The sequence below is a fragment of the Varroa destructor genome, unplaced genomic scaffold (genome assembly GCF_002443255.2).
Source record: "Varroa destructor unplaced genomic scaffold, Vdes_3.0 BEIS01000007.1, whole genome shotgun sequence".
NCBI classification, from domain to species: Eukaryota; Metazoa; Arthropoda; class Arachnida; order Mesostigmata; family Varroidae; genus Varroa; species Varroa destructor.
In genome coordinates this window covers 4,444,928-4,460,072 of record NW_019211460.1, presented here as the reverse complement: position 1 = coordinate 4,460,072, position 15,145 = coordinate 4,444,928, and the positions used below count along the sequence as shown (strand labels likewise).

Genomic DNA, 15,145 nt, shown 5'->3' with positions numbered 1-15,145 from the left:
AGTTGTTTACCTCAAAAGCGTTATGAATATAACGTACCAGTTAGCTTCCTAAGCCGACGGTCAAGGTCAAACAACACCGAAGGCCGTTGGGAATCATGAAGGACAGAGAGAGAGAGCGTTTCTGCCATATTATTGTGAGCAATGCGTGCCGCAAAGAAGCATATAATACTTCTAGAAACCGAGCACTGAAAAAAAAACAGTCTTAAGATCTGTGGAGTTCGGCCTCACCGACTTGACATTGTCCTTTAATATTCGACAGAAGCACGCATAGAGTCCCTTTAGTGATTGTCATTGCCTTGTCAGTACCTTTTCCATTAGATATATATATCAAATCATTATTATATAAATAAACCCTTGCATGTTGTACTATTATTATTATTATTATTACCGACAGCTCGAATTTGTTACAATCAGTAGGATAAGTGTGGGGCCTCAAAACGGTATACGAGGTTATACGGGATAGGAGGTATATATGAGGTTACAAATACTAAAATTACTGTAATAAATGTGGCGAAAGATACCAGTGTGTGTGCAGACGCTTACTCTTGAAACCGTATGGCAACAAGATTGGAGGTCACTATTCTAATTGACTTGCCATACAAAACGTTGAATAGGACGTGGCGGACATAAAACTTTATAAGCTGAACACAACGGAACACAGGACCTGAGCACAGCTGGACCGACCTACAACACAATCAACTACTAGATTTCTATCTATTAATTAGGATAAGAAAGGCGAACCAAGGATGTGAAGGGCGTAGTTTTAGAATGAGTGTAAACACGAAACACTGTCCAAAGCTACTTCGTTTATTTTCATCGATGTCGATTTTGAGAAAGGTGAGAGAAACCACGAAGTTTTGTGGCCGTTCACCCTATATTTGAAGCTTACTTGACACCTGGTCACTCGGAGGACATAGATGGCGTATTTATTCCAGCCATTTCGATACCGTAATACAAATAGATGACATCGCATCCACTTGTCATATAAGTCATATAAAAAACCAATTACCCGCAATCCCTCACCTCTCATCGTCTTCAAAAGCCAAGCTTACCGTATGTGTCAGTGAAAACGAAGAGGAGAGCTGAAATAATATAACGAAGTACAAAAACTACTCATTCAATAAAGCCCTTTAGCGGCACAAATCATAGTACGTTTTTTTTACCAGTATTTATTTTTTCAAGCAAGACGGCCGCTATGATCGATAAAAGCGCGTGTGTTCTTAATAACTATTTAATAATTTAGCACACTGCAAAGATCAGAGCTAACTTAAGTTGTCAGAATAGATTAAATAGCACCATTTGTTAGTTCAAAATAACCACTAGGATACAGGGTTTTTTTTGTAAGCAGAAGATGTTTGAAAACATATACTTACAGGCCAATCCCTCAAAAGAAAAGAATACGTAGGTGATTTTTATTAATATTTTTCGCAACTTGCTGAAAACAAATACTGGATAATTACCAAAAAGACTATTGTCCTTTACAGTATAATAGGTACAGCTTCAGTAATTATCGTTCCAGCAGTTTGTTCCTTAATAGCTTTATCAAGCTTTTGTTGAAATGAAATAAAAATATTTCATATGGTATACAAAAGTTGATTTAATCAAAACCTCTCCCCGTTGAGTATATCGCTACCCCCACATTTACAGATAGAGAGACAAGTACATAAGAGAGAGAAAGATTAGGTCTACACATCGCTTCAAAAATAGCCAATACAGAAAACGACCGCAAGGTGCAGGCCCAAAACAATCTCTCGTTATCGCCATTTTCGTTGATCAGTTATGCGGTTCTAGTGCCACTAAGTACTACAAAAATATATTAAAAGTATTGCATTACTTAAAATATATCGAAACTAGATAAAACCTGTGAGCTCTGTCGTTCTACATCTCGTTTTTAGCATAGAACTTGACACCTGTGTTTCTTGAACCCCCATGTTCACCAGATCTAGCCCGCTGGGGTTTTATCCTCTTCTTTAAGCCCAGGAAGAACCTGGCAAAAAACTGCAAGACGACAGAGAAAAACAACGGAGCTGATATCTATACACTCCCATTGTAGGGTTCAAACGTTTTTTAGCAATTGGAAAAATGGTCGGACATACGCATCGAGTTGGGTTTGGGAGTTTCAAGTGGGGGAACCAATGGGAAATTTTATGCGTACGCAATCGACGCGGACTCGAGTTACTGTTTTTTTTGACCCAAAAATAGGTAGAAGCCAGTCTGCGTGACCACCCAAGTACCGTAGTGGCACGACCCAGTAATAGTTCGGTTAAGATTAATTAGGTTGTTAAGTATGCCATGCATATCTATTATACTCCTTTTGAATCTATATTAAGAGTTCAATATGAATTGTCATTAAACCTTTTCGCCGAAGAAATGTGGCATAAAATGTTTCTCGTTTTGCGGTGCCGAAGCTGTAACTCAAATTGGAATGAATACATGAAGTTACATAGTAAAATGTGGAAATGCTTCAGTTCAGCTTTAATCACAATGTCTCACAACTTCAACGTTTAAAGAACAATTGTCAAGAGGCGCACTATCGAATTCGGACGTATTTATTCCGTCATTCAGATACAGCGTGGAGCATGCAAACGGCCGAGATGATTGCAGTGCCATAAACATAATCAAGCCCTGAAGTTACTTGATGCATTCATATGTCCAACAGTATACCAAGGTAACTGGCCAATATCCTATTGTACGTTAATCAACTTTACATATCTATTCATAATGTTACATACTCGATGCGCTTAACACTTTGCCTGCGAAACGCAATGAATGGTCAGGCCACAAACGTGCTGTGGACAAAATAAAGGCGCAAAGCTAATGGGTGCATTAGGGAAAGTCTGTACTGTAAAACGTCAGATCGATTTACGGTTATTCCAATTTTACGTGTAATTTGTGTAGATATATTACGGTTAGTCCCCGCCTGTACTTCAGTTCTCTCTTACACTTCCTTATTATCTATGCGTTCTTTATTGGAAAGCATATATCCCTGTTGATCTTGTGGACTTGCAGATTGCGGTACATAAACCAAACTCCGTAAAATGTAAGACCAATAAAGCTACAAGTTATAAAGTAGCGTTAAAATGTTCGCGATGGCCGAACCGCTATTCCGTCTTTTTTTAGCTCATCCCTCTCATCATTTTAGATAGTTTCTACATTGCTGTAACTAAGTCGTTATGGCGCGACAACGACGGCGGGAATGGTGATACAACAATTGGTCCAAGTGTTCGAGACGCTTTGACGATTCACAGCACAGTCCTGCTTGCGTCCGTTTGCACCTGATTGTTTGCTTCTTCAGATCTGTAACGTTGTTGGAGATAGTAGCTATGACGGTGATTAGTTGAGGCCAAACGTTACAATTTCAACAATATAACGTAATTATCACACATCCTGCTAAATCCGGAACGTGGCTCAGGGCAACGATTTTGGCTCTAATCAAAAAAAACACAAAGGGGTACCTGACAGATTGACCGATTTAAAACAAGGCTTTTATCTTGAATGTAACGATTTTAAAAGGTCGATTTTTCAAGCCCCTTGATTCCGGGTTAAAGAACTGCGATAGAATACAGAGTTCATCGCAAAAAGCTTTTCAACTAGCCTAGCTCTTGCAGGCATACATCGATTTAAGCTTCCCTCTAGTTAGTAATGCTACCTCAAGACGTAAAATTGGCCTAGGAATCTAAATGGAACCTAAATCACTTATAATAAGCTTGGAATTTGAAGATGACTCGGATTAGGTCCATAAAAAATGCGCTTTCCTAATTATTCAGACCGGGTACTAATATCGGTATATTAACTGGTGAATTATATTAAGTATATGAATCTATGCGTATGTGGAACAGGTCGAAGTCTGTGTATATATACTTGACATATTGCTCGCACGTGATTCAACACTGTAACTAACAAGACTTACTCTGTACTAATTATTAGATAGTGTAGATAACATTTAGTATTGCAATACACAAACGGTTGATTTTAACCCACTTTTTTATATGGGTTTTTATGTGCTAATGAAGACAAGGAATGAAGCTGCAATACTAAACAAAAGCAAAAATAACACATTCTGCTTTTGAGACGAGGCGGTCGGCCGCTATCGATAAAAGCTCGTTTTTTCGATAACTATAACTTAGCGTATTGATAGGATCGTAGCTAACTTAATGGAGCAAACAGCAGTTCTCTAACCATTGGTCTAAATGTCTTTTTCTTTAGTGTGACTGCAGCTGCAGTTTCCGGCCAATACAAACGGTTCGGCAAAAGCGCGCCTTACGACGACGACGACGTTGTTATTGCAAAGGGTGGCAACGGTGGTATACGCCATAGCCTATTACAAATGCTGCTACCCTGCGCCGCCCTCGCCGATCGATCGATTGACAGATCGAACGACCGATCAAGCGATCAACCAACCAACCAACCAACCAACCAACCAACCAACCAACCACTGTTAATCTGTCTGCAGAACGACAACGTCGACCGTCGTTGTTCGGTCGCTCCGTTTCATCGCAGTTGACGCTAAACGCTCGTCCGTTCGTTCGACCGACGACACGGCAGCCTCCGCAGCCGTTGGTGTTCCCGCTGCTGATGACGATGACGACGGTGGCACAAACACCAGCATCACCAATGTGATTCTCTTGACGTCATCGGCGCTGCGGCGGCCACAGCAGCAGGACACACGCACGCAGCCAAGCACAGGATCAAACACAAACAAGCCAACGAGTCATTTTAGTCATAACAGAGCAGCAAGAGAAAAACTGACAAGCCCTATAGAGTAATGATGGCAGCAGCAGTAGCCTTCCAGTTCAGCCAGTCGGATCAAAAAGTCATCTACATTCTAGAGAAAAAAAAAAAAACAGGAGATGCTTATACCAAAGCCCAATCGATGTTATTATGTGCGTGCACCTGCATCAACGATGACTATTGTAATCACAATGGTATCAACGTCATACACGATCCAACGTCAATAATAATTAGCATTCCAGCAACATTGGCGGCGTACAAGAGTTTCGAGTATTTCCATTTATGTTGGCATTATGAATGAATAAAGTAGTAACAAGTACATAAAACTGCAATGCAAATAACAAAATATATCTAAAACTGTATCGGTCCAAGAGCTTGCATGCGACCATGCGCCAAACAAATGATACACATTTTTTCAAGAGTGACGAGTTCATCCACACTTTCGTAGCCAATTGAATTAGAAAGTACACCATCAGCCTGGCTACTAGTGGCAGCAAGTTCCCTTGGATGGAGGAGGCGGAGACAGTGGTGACGGAAATACTTGGCACGCACACGTAATCACCGTTAAAAGGAGCAGTATTGAGTAGCAACAGTAAATGGCACTGACTGTACCTCCTGCTGGACGGGTGAGTGGATGAATATCGGTGATGATGCGCGCGGAAGCACCTCGTATAGATTGAGCCGGCTCGACGATTGTACGATAAAGACACAACGACAATATATCACGCCACCAGGAAAAGATATACACACATGCGTTCAAGAAAAACTGAATGGTGGAAAGACAGAAAAGGAGAACGAAGAAAATACGCAGAGGTCGAACAATGCAATAACAAGAACCTCTTCAAACGGACGGCGACTGTCCCATGTTTACGTACAAACACGATGTAGAAAACAAATTGACTGTGATGAAAACGGGGTGCTTGTGCTAATGAAACAGGCCATTGTGCTAACCATAACGCAACATCATACAAGCACTTGTCCGTGTTTATGCTTGTGGACTCTTCTAATCAGTAGAGTTTTCCTTTGCTTAATTTAAATATGATAATACCGCATTAACGATATCTCCACTGTTTAATGCAGCATCATAACTACAGTGACAGAATAGCTAGGACACTAGAGGGTTGTTATCATTGCATATAATGCTTTATCTCGTCATAATTACCAGCTCATTTCGCAACTGCCTTGGCCAGTGCGAATATCCTCATAGGCCTAGTTTAAACTGTATTGGAAATTGTTCCTGCCTCCTCGCAGGTAAAGCCTGTAGTGATTTGATCGTTTAGCGCTGACGGGTTTCAGCTCTGTGCAATTCACGCAACCTGGATGACTTTTTTTTTTACTATAGCATTAATTTTTTTCCCTTGGCAAAAGATTACGTAATGGAGCTTAGAAAAGTCGTTAATGGAGTATTAACAGCTAATAACGGCAAGTAAGCAGCTGAAAGATCTATTTCGGCCCTCCGAATAAAAATGCTAGCGAACAGATTACAAAGATACTTACTAAACAGTCCATGGCATAAGCAGGTACGGAACCGTGCACATTGAAGTATACACTTCGTTTAAATTACCGTTTACTTGGCATGACAGCTGCGAGAATTTTGTCTGTGATATTGGCATCAGAAATTCATTTACGTAACTACAACTTACCAGGACTTGTTAAATTCCCCACACTTAGCCAATGGTAAAGTCACAAGCTCCACTCTGACATTCGCCATCACTACTATCTGCACTATTAGACCTCCACTTGTGTAACTTGTGTACTATATATATACAGGATGGAGTTTATCACTCCTGTCCTGCCTGTGACTTAAAATAAGTCACAGGCAGGACACCGCAAGGCAACGCAGCCTACTACAATCTACAGTGACTCATATGATGCTTGAAGACCGTCCTAATAATCGAAACAGCACAAAGACCAAGCCAATTTATTTATTTTGAATTTTTGGAAGTCAGCAGCCCTTAAATGAAAGTTGTACGTTTTTTCAATGAATTCTCTCTGAGTTTTAATATTGATAACGGTTTCGATCCCAAAATTAAGAACATTATCCATGTGTTCTACTGTGGCCGCTTTCTTGCCGGTTTAGCTGTTTTATCACATGCCTTAATTTTATAGTAGTTAATTTTCTTCGGTCACGTAAGTATTGCAGGGTAAACACACAAAGTAAACTGAATATTTCTAGTTTTTTTTCTTTGTAAATGTCTAAAAATGTGGACAAGCACGTGTGGTCTAGAAGAAAAGCTTAAATGCAGTAATGTATCCAAGAAGACATTGCAATGCACCCATGCGGATCCAGTTTTAACTTTACTATTTGATTGCTTTTTGAGTAATTTTCAAATGCGCTGTTAGCAAAAGACTGATACATTTTTTGCACTAAGTTATGCACGACTATAATATGTGGGCTATCTATGACCGCAACAGTCAGTCTAGAAACAAAAGTATCGTCTGGCGCTGAAAATCAACGCTTATATCAGTTTTGGTGGTGGATTTCATTGAAGATTTGTGAAAACAGTGGACGAAAAGGCCTTCAGCGAAACAACAGTTCATTACTAATGCGGTCAAAGGAAGAGATCGCGGGCCAAAATGAAGGTGATTACATTTCAGCACCTCAAACGAGAACGCAAGTTACTGTGATCACTGAAGCTTCTAACGATTTTCTCGGGACGGGTTAATCAGTGACAGCAGTCGCTCAAATGATGCCTGAGTATACCACACTTGTTACTATTTCCGCGGGACTTAGTTCCTGGTGAAGCTATTCTTGTTCGTTTGCTATTTCGAGCATGTGCTTCGAGCTAAAAGGACGCGCATTGTTCATGCTTTGCTTTACTTAAAAACTTAGGTAATACACATCAATTAATTATTTGGGTCCTGTTTCTTGTGTTACAACCGTTTAATACCGAAGTAACTGCAATATTCGTTTCGCTGAAGGCCTCCTTGCTCAGTATTTTAACCATTTCTAGACAGATTTGAGTGGCACTCTCACTTTCGAAAAATAGGACCATCTACTTTGAGAAGTGACTAATGGAAACGTTTGTTTCCCAAATTTTTTCATGACAGCCAATCAACTTATACTCTCGATACGAATATTCATCAAATTTCACCTGTTTTAATTACTTTAATTTCAGTAATTCGAATGTTTAGGCAGGCTCTGTAACCAAACAAAATCCGTAACCCACCATATACAGTTTACGAACGCACATCATTATACTGTATGGCACCGTGACAAACGAGCCCTGTCCTGCTTGAAAACGGCGGCCTTAAAAAAGACAAGCAACTTTTCCAATTAAGGTCTCTCAGTTTACTCCATGTATAGTACATGTACGTGCAATAACCTGTAATACATAATATGTACGTTAATTTACGTTATAAAATCGCATTGCTAGCTACAAGCCGTGTTTAATTATCAATGAATTTCGCATTCACGTGCAACTGCCGCATACGAATAGGTCGTCTTCAAAATATAGCTATATTATTGTTTCATTCCATAGCATAGGGCAATTAAGGAAACGAAACTTCAATAAATCTGTTGATGGTGCAGCGGTACCGTTTTTTGCCGACTAAACTAAGGAACACGTAAAAGTTTAAAATACATTCTGGTGCGTGCGGGGAGCCAGTCGCCTAAAAGAGTGTCTAACGGCCATATCAACGCCGTTAAGCTTGAAACATCAGTCTCGACGAATCGGTCATCGTGAAGGTGCAGTGGTAACATGTGACCCCAAATTTTTAAAATCGTCTAGGTTCGAAACTGGATGTAAACACACTTCGGTTCGTGCTTTTGATTGGCCCTCTAAAACTATGCTTTTAGACAGTGCTGGGCTTCAAAGCCCTGGAACATTTATTTTGACACCTTCGCCTACGATATTGCTAAAAAAAAGTCCTTACCTAAACTTCAAACTTAAAAGTCAGAGCGCTTACTCTTAAATAAATCGAATCTACATGACCGTTCTCATATTCTCGATTTAAGCGCTAAGTAACAGCAATCATAGAACAATGCCTTCTAGGTCTCGTCAATGTAATCTAGGTCTCGCACGAGCAATGTTATCTGGAGCGCAGAATATTAATTGCTGAGTCAGCCTCGTAACCTCAGTCCCATCGTAGTACAATAAAGTAAGAGGTTGATAAGATAAAATGGACAGCATTCGCACCCATTGCTTACATGACGAATAAAAATATATAGTAGATTTTAAGCAAGACGCTGGTAAAGCACATACGTACTCGATGTACGCTCGGTGACGCACAATACGATCGTCGGATGATCGCCAATACTTTTTTCATTCAACCAGGCAACGCTTTACGGTGAACCCTAAGTTTTCCTGTGGTGCTAATCAACTCTGATGTAAATGTTGGACACTACTGGATAATAGCATACCGCTGTCCTCTCACAGCCATAGTAACTGTAACCGCTGTACGTACCAAGTGACAGAATTCGACAAAACAGAGCCGCTAGAAAAACGCGCATGTTGTTTAGAAAAAAATAACGCTTTGCTAAGAGAGACCAGTACTGTAGTAACTATACAGACGTAAATTCATACGAAACCGTTCTTCGGCCGTGTGTCTAAAGCGATTTCCTCTAGTTCATTTGACGAGACGTTCACTGCGTTAGTCTGTTGTATAATCTGGACAAAATATATTTCTAGTAGATTGTTTTTGATTTTTTCAAGTGATTATTAGAAATGCGTGGGTAAGAGCTTGAATAGAGAAAAACTCCTGCCCTAAAGGGAAAAAGGCCATGAAAGTTTAGCGATTTTTCTAACGTAGAACATTCGTTGAAATTGGCTTTGAGGAGGCCGGCAGCTAAAATATATGGCAAAAAGCAGCCCGTAAAATTAAAAACTCATTGTCAAATAAAATACTAAATCTTCAACTACTGGATGGCAGCACATGACACAGTGATAAAGGGCCTAGGTGTCTGATGCGCCCATTTGTTTTGCTTACGATTGATTGACACCGGGAAGTGCAAAACGGTCCTATCGTGATAGCTGCCAGCGCAATCACATACAAAATACAGAACACAAATCTCTTGTCTTATGTCCCGAACCTAACAAGTTAGATAAGCCGACTGCTTGTCCAGTTTGGCTGCTCCTAACCGTATTTTGTAGCACTATAACGTCGGATTAAAAAAAAACTGCAATTAGAGGTTCTTGAAAAAATTAATAAAACCAATGAAACATATGGTTGATACAGCACCCAATGTGATTCGTGTTAAATTAAGCTATCAGTATTGATTCGAGTAAGAGTTGTATTCCCTATGTGGTTATGTCATCGAATAGCCTGAGCGTGCGATGCGTTTTTGTGTGTAGACATATGAAATGACAAAATGAAGCCAAATATATGTCTAAATGAGGTTCGATTACACAGTACCACTATATTAGATCTTTCCCTGGACATTTGTGGACTCGTTTATTCCCAATGTCGTCAGTGAGTATAAACTCTATCTGCACACTTGCCATTTTGAAAGCTATTCGTACAACTCAGACTTTAAAGGTAGTCTTCGCGTGTCTGTAGAAAAAACTATCTAGACTGACGTGATTGTTTATGGTTCGTGTATGCAGTATATATTACATTTCGCCATTTCTTTTTCCAAGTGCCGCCACTTAAACAGTGGTCGTTTAGAACGATCACATCGCTAAGATCGATCTTCGCTATAACTATATATCCATAAAATCTATAAAAATGTAACTCAGCCAATAATCAACATTTATTATAAAAAATGCAGAATTTTCGAAAACAACAAAATTTTTTTTTCTTGACTTAGACCGCCAGATAAAAACCGATTTGTGAAAGTGAGCAACGAGTATGCTTGGATGCGATTGTCGGTGACGAAGTGCAGCGCAGAACGGGAGTCGACCGGGCCTTCCTACAGGAATCGATCGAGTGGTGACATATATTCAAAGGAGAGCTCACGAGGAGAATGGTATAACGGCGGGACGTAAATACGTATCCAACCAACTCATTGTCCAAAAATGTGTTACCTCTATGTTTGCCGAACGATTTGACAGGTCAGGTTTAAGACCTGCTTCGCCAAACGGCCAAAAGCGGCTAAGCCCTTAAAACCTTCCCTTCAAACCACTTTTGAGAGCACCTTATGTCATTGAAAATAACTTGCTTGTGCCTAGATAACAGCGAAGTTATTATTTCAGTTACTGCGCTTCTACTAACTGTAGACATACCTGCCTTAGAGACCGTCACATTATGACCGCTTCATCGCATCTACGGGTATGTAAAAGCGCACACAGGCATTGCTATAAACCTTAATAAATACTAGACGGGTTATATTACATATGACTAGTTACTTTGTTAAGTACGAGTTAATATAAAACAAATAGTCATATGTAATATATCCCGTCCAGTTTCCTTGAATGATTTAGATTTATGTAGCCCTAAAGCCAGAAACTTAACGGTTAACTTGCACTTACGGTATCTTTCATACTGAGTTATATTTCGCCTACACGTTACTGAATAAAAATATTACAGTAAAATAAAAATTATAAAACGTTCTAAGACGATTATGTACAAAACCTTTATGTACCTTCTGTAGCGAAATACGCATATCTGCTACAAAACATAGTATTAGCTTTTAACAAGTATAAGCCATGAATTTATACAAAAAAAAAGCGGTTTTTATAAGCATTGGGGCCAGGCTGAGAAGAGCTAAGCTCTTTAATTACTTATAGGCTCCCGCTCGTTTTTCGCATAGGATCCACCTCGATTTTAGGGTCATTTAATTTAATTGGTTCATAAGTTGTATGTTATATTGATGCTACTTGAGACCAACAGGCTGTTTCCACTCAGTCTCTAAGGAATAAAAGTTGGTAAGTGGTAACTCCAACATTCCAGAATTGAGTCCTCGTCAGGCGAAACGCAGCCTACGAATCCTATACAATTCTATTTTACCGTTTTTCGTATTATATATATATATATATATATATATATATATATATATATAACTCTATTTGAAATCGACTGTTAACAAGAAATTTGCTAATCATCTAAAAAATGGTTTCATTGAGGCATCATAACTAATACTTGTTATTATACGAGCTACGTGCCCAAAAATAATTGCATTTATCTCAATGGTTGTCACATTTCTACATATATGTTAATTAATTTATTTTACTCTTATTTAAACAAACGAGATTAACTCGTATGTATCAGGTGAAATGGGCGGATCGTAAATCGCACTGAAGATCCCGTTTATTTTGCCATATCTCTTTAGCTGTTCAATTATATAGCCGATATGACAGGTTTAATGCTTATCTCGTATCATCAACCACCCACCTTCGCTAACCTCACATTAAATATAAATAAGGCATCAAATATAAATAAGATCGACCCTATCTCTTTACTATATGTTTGCTCTCTGCTGATGATGTGTTTTAGCCTGGAAATTTGTAAAACCGTTAGGTGAAAACGTTACAAAGTATGCACGTCATCGATGACAAGCATTCGGAAACCTATAAACAATTTGAGTTTTTAATTACAAAATTTAGAAAAATCAATTTGTACACAAACGAAAAAGCCATCGAAATTCGTTCAATTGTAAACCTGTCTTTATCCATCTTGATTCTAACGTTATTTCTAAAAAGATAAAAGGCACAAAGATTATAAATAGAAACTCACCAAAGACGAAATGAGTTGTTGTAAGCCTACTCCTGATTTGCAGTACCTCGATACCACTATGCACGTTCACGTACTGCAGCCGCACGTAGACAACAGCATCGTGACGGCATTTGCACAGACAGATCGTGCTGGAAAAAGGTTGCTGTATTGTGAGATTGATTATTCATTAGATGCACGTCTATGAAAATATTCAAGTAAAGGATATGTACAACCCGAAAGCACAATCCAAGGAAGCACACAAACTCGAACAATGATCACTATCGCGTTTGTTTCGTATGTAGAAAAAATCCATCTATGTTCATTATAGTATATTCCTTGACTTTGTCGGTCAGGTTTTACAGAACTATGAACTGAGAGCTCTTCAGGATCTCCTTGACCGAACGACTGTCAAAGATGGATACAACAACTATGTCCTTTGTTTCTCTATTTCCAGTTGTATAACACTCAATGTCTAAAAATTACGCTGCTTTACACCTCTCTCCAAACGGCAGCAGTTAAATCACATGTACACAAAATTTGTTTTTCGTCACTCCCTAACGGAGCCGCCGATACGGTTAAATGTTCGCCTATTTTCACCCTCGCGCACCGGGGAGCTGCAGCCCTGCTTCCTTTTCACACTGTCTGTCCGTTTCCGTCTTCCTGCCTGTCGTTAGAGTCCTGGACCCTGCAGTACGCAGGAAGCAAGTTGCACAACTGGTAGCTGTGCAACTGACGCAGTCCAGTATCACATTAATTAGATTATCTAGTATTATTAAAACTATAGACACAAAGTGCTGGCACAGTAAATGGTAGCTGTCGAATAATTAGTCACAGTCAGCAGCCTCTATAGCGTTTTCTCAGGCGGATCACATGCCGTATTTCCCAACGCGCCATTCTCCGACACCAAGGTTATATTTTGCACTGTACACTTCAAATAAATTATCTTCCAACGAGGAGGAGCGAAACGATGTGTGACGTAAGCACTAACTTCACACACAAATGTAACCACAAACAAGAAGATGCGAGATCATGCTCAGAATTACTGTCCCATTGGCCGATAGCGTGGAAATATCAAACTCAACAAGCCTACAACATACCTTTATCGCAGAACTCTCAATGCTTGACCTCACCTTGATCCGTGACGCTCATCAACGTTTCGTTTCCATGAACATAACTCGGATGGATGTAGCATAAAATTAGAGCAGCAGCAGTAGGTTTGCCTTTGGTGAGTAGACACTTGGCCGGCTTTTAATAGATTTGAATGGCCAAGCGGTGTAGTCACTAACGCCGTTATATCTTAAATGCAGCTGATTATCAATTAAAATTTATGCTGCCGTATAGCAGCAATGTACAGCTGACGTCTATCTTGTCAACTAATTAACCGAATCCGCCATTGTATTTTCGAGTTCGCGAAGACTACTCTGAAACAACCTTGTTCGTCTGTTATTGAAACGTAATGTACTTCTCAGTTAAATCACGTATAGTTACGATGTGCCGTTTATAATGCAAACGTTTCTCGCACAGAACACCTGTCTTTATATCGATGTCCTTCTAATGATAATCATCAACATGGTTATCATTTCACATCTACTACAATTTTAGTTCTCTAAGATATTATCGTTGCAGGTCTGCCTTTGGCAATCGCTAGCTACTGCCTTTACCGCGGTTTTTGTTTCTTGACGTTCTCGACGGATCCGTTGAAAACGATTAGTTGCTGCGTTGAAAAGTGACAACTGCTATGTTTGGGCATACGATACAAACTGATTATTAAAAACTCCTTGGCCGTTTTGTCAGGCAGTCCTCCGCACAATTCTGTTTCTGCTTCTAATTAACACCGCGCAATGCGCAACTCGTTCATTTCATCCGCTGTCGCATCTTTTCTGCTGCTTTCGGCGTTTACCGCTGCCGCCTGGCATTTACCGTTTCGTCAAAAACCCAATAACTAGAGCACGCTCTAAGTATTTTTACTTTTTCAACGTATTTTCTTCGCTTTTTTTCTAATAAACGCTCCAATTCTCTTAGAGTGTTGGCTGCTATGTTGACTGAAGTGCCTTTTGAAGAATGCGTGTTTCTTTGTTCCGACGGCTGCTTAGAGGGCCGTGCTGCTGCTGCTGCTGCTGCTGCTTAAAGCAACTCTCTTCTCATGGGGAGCGCAGCAGTGGGTGCTGCGGCCTCCACGTTCATGCGGGAGGAGCCAACTGACTTAGCGAACTGCTCCCGAACACCAGGAGAGCCTCTAGGCTAGCGTTGTTATTGCTGCTGCTGCTGCTGCTGCTGCTGCTCGTAGTAGTTGTGATAGTCGTGCTAGTAGCCTGCAGGCAAACGGTGGCCGCAGAAGCAGCAGCAGTAACAACAACAACCACCACCACCACCACCACCACCACCACCACCACCGCCACCGCCGCCGCCGCCGCCGCTGCCGCCGCCGCTGCTGCTGCCGCTGCCGCCGCCGCCGCCGCCGCCACCGCCGCTGCCGCTGCTGCTGCTGCTGCTGCTGCCGCTGCCGCTGCCGCCGCCGCTGCTGCAGTTAACGCAACAGCACACAGCAGCGTACACAGGCCGAGCCGAGCCGATATACTACCATCCGCCAGTGGAAGACAACAGTAACAGCAGCCGCGGCCGCAGCAACATGAGTTTAGTAGCAGACGACAACGACGAGGGCAGGAACGGCGACGGCTACGGCGGCAGTAGCAGCAAAAGCAGCAGCGGTGGTACAGTTGCTTCTTAAGTTGGCTCGTCGGTTGCCTGTTCAACGTTCTCCCCGAAACCCGCACGGCCTTTCTTGGGGATAGACTATTCATTTGATGTCCATCCAAGGTCT

The 15,145-nt window shown here is 40.7% G+C and overlaps 1 protein-coding gene across 10 annotated transcripts in view; it reads right to left on the bottom strand.

Annotated features, from left to right (window-relative positions):
- The window catches only part of 5PtaseI (inositol polyphosphate-5-phosphatase A), a 76,613-nt gene extending 61,947 nt beyond the window's left edge, over positions 1–14,666 (bottom strand). For 9 of the 10 annotated variants that reach the window (XM_086974412.1, XM_086974413.1, XM_086974414.1 and 6 more), the window contains exon 1: positions 12,346–14,663. The gene's annotated coding sequence lies outside the window, so the exon portion shown is untranslated. Of the gene's footprint in view, positions 1–12,345 lie in introns of all 10 variants that reach the window. The other variant, XM_086974420.1, reaches the window with a different exon arrangement.
- Between the last annotated feature and the right edge of the window lie 479 nt (positions 14,667–15,145).